Source organism: Corylus avellana, chromosome ca5, assembly GCF_901000735.1.
Source record: "Corylus avellana chromosome ca5, CavTom2PMs-1.0".
In the NCBI taxonomy this organism is placed as follows: Eukaryota; Viridiplantae; Streptophyta; class Magnoliopsida; order Fagales; family Betulaceae; genus Corylus; species Corylus avellana.
The window spans coordinates 6,242,178-6,244,730 of record NC_081545.1 but is presented as its reverse complement, the minus strand read 5'-3'; the positions used below and the strand labels follow the sequence as shown (position 1 = coordinate 6,244,730).

General features: G+C 37.8%; 1 pseudogene; it reads right to left on the bottom strand.

Moving 5' to 3' along the window:
- Positions 1–4: 4 nt before the first annotated feature.
- On the bottom strand, positions 5–1,974 carry LOC132181652 (7-deoxyloganetin glucosyltransferase-like; annotated as a pseudogene).
- Positions 1,975–2,553: the final 579 nt, after the last annotated feature.

Here is a 2,553-nt window from a genome sequence, read left to right as displayed (position 1 = left end):
TCTTCTAAAACTTCAATCCTTTTGATAAAAGAACATCATTCACCAACTTGTCTAAGTTGATGGATGAAGACCCATGTGGACCAGTGGCCTCTTCGGCCAATTTTTTCCACTCCATGGCCTTTTTCTTCATTTTCTTGCCTTTGTTTCCCTCCATCAACTCTCTCACAATCTTCTCCACTTCCCCTCTCTTGGCACCATTATCAATCTCAATGCCAATGCCCCATTCATTGCAAGCATACTTACAGTTTGTTTGCTGATCCCCATAGAATGGACAACAAATCATGGGCACTCCTGCACAAACGCTTTCAATAATCGAATTCCACCCGCTTTGAGTTAAGAACCCTCCAATGGATGAGTGGTTAAGCACTTCCTCTTGAGGGCACCAACTTGTTATTAGTCCTCTTCCTTTAGTTTCTTCCACGAATTCAGGTGGCAAAATCGTTGATTCTCCAACAACTGAATCGGGCCTAATTATCCACAAAAACGTGAACTTGCTATTTGCAAGTCCCCAACCAATCTCGGCCAACTACTGTGATGTCATGACAGTGATGCTTCCAAAGTTCACATAAATCACTGAGTTGGGTGCCTTAGAGTTAAGCCAATTAAGGCACTCAGTCTCTTCTTTCCACAAGCTATACCCAGTTGATTTAAGAGGATCTTTGGGTAAGTGATTAAGTAGTAGTTGCAGAGGGCCAATGACATATATGCAAGGAAACAAGTGGGAGAGAGCAGCCAAAACCTCTTGCTCTAACACGTCAAATGTGTGAACAATGATTCCTGAAGCTTTAGGAGCTATCTCTACTGCTTCAACGGTCAGTTTGAAGGCAGGATCATTTGGATTTGTAGTAATAAAAGTATTTGGGAGATCCCTCAATTGAATATCTCTCATACCTGGAATCCAGTCTATAACGGTGTCTAAAAACCCATTTGTTAAATAACTCTCATCTGCAAAAAGAAATAATTTTTTTTTAGTTTGGAAACTTGTAATTAATAATAATATTAATGATAGTCCATGATTTCAGTAGGGTTTTTCCTTTTTGTGTTATACCTTTAAGGGGTGTGAAGCCTTTTTCCCTAGAGGAATGATAGGGACCCAACTTTTTTGCCCAACAAAAGTCCAACTTTTGCCTTATTTATTTTTTAAAAATAAAATAAAATAAAAAATGAAAAAAATGTTTAAAGCAACCCTATCTATTTTTTGTCTTTCTTTTATTTGGTATTTTTTTAAAAATGAAAAATGGTATTTTTTTCATAATAATGTCATTTTTTTAAAAAAAATGTCATTATTATGAAGAAAAATACTATTTTTCATTTTTTAAAAAATACTAAATAAAAGAAAGGCCAAAAATAGATAGGGTTGCTTCAGACATTTTTTCCATTTTTCATTTTGGTTTTTTTAGAAAAAAAATAAAAAGTAAAAGTTGGACTTTTGTTGGGCAAAAAAGTTGGGCCTTTAGCATTTCTCTTTTCCCTAAGACGAGGAAACTGCATAACACCCATTAAACTGCAAGCAGCGATCGTGAAGAGCATTACAATAGGGATTCCAAGCTTTTGAGCAACAGTTTGAGTGAATGGCATGAAACCATCTGAGATGATGCAAGTGACTGGAGGATTGTTTGAAGAAGTTGCAATACTGTTGAGTTTGAGGAGGATATCTGAAAATGGAGCCAAGAAGTTTTGCATAACGGATTCGCAAACAGCATCAACATCTTGGGTATCCGATGGAGGAAGGCTGTCTGAAATAGTTTTGAATTGGAAGTCAGGCAACTCATCCAAGGAGTTGGGACCTCCGGATTTCAGAAAACGTTGATGGTTGAACTCAGTGTTGACAAAGGTTATGTGAAAACCTTTGCCATGGAGAAGCTTTGCAAATTTGAGCATGGCCTTTATGTGGCTTTGACGTGGGATTGGAATACAAACTGCATGAGCCTTTTCACCTTTTACTATCTTTGAATCCATTTCCTTCTCTCTCTGATCTAGTCCTCTGTGAATATATATATATGGCTACAATTCGGCCCTTATCCTTTATCCCCTTGACCTTGAACATATCATTTACCAGTTACGAGACAAATTAATATGCACTTATGCACTTAAACCAGTGGCTGCCAGCTCCTTCAAATGGGTAACGTCATTGCAAACGCTTGTCCGTGAAAAATTGGACCAGGCTTCCATGCGGTTCAAAAAAGAACTGCGTATCTGCGGTAAAAACTTCAATGGTCCAGATTTAAGAGCAATTTATTGAAATGTGAAACCCAAAGACAGTGTTAAAAAGAAACATACGTGGTTAAACACCTCCATTTTAAGGGATAAATGGGAATTAAAATATTCCAGGAAACATTAAAGGGGAAGTGGAAAATAGTAAATACGTCCCCGTATCTTCCTTCTTCTTTCTTCGTGGCTATTGGATTCAGCAAGGAGCATCATACTTCTTAAACTCCATGCGTCTCTCATAGTATCAAAAGAGTTAGGACCCATCTCCGTTGCTTGAAAGCTCATGAGCTTTGTTAACACAGTTTAACGATCTTCAGAGCGTCGTTCGGGTTGTTAACAGGT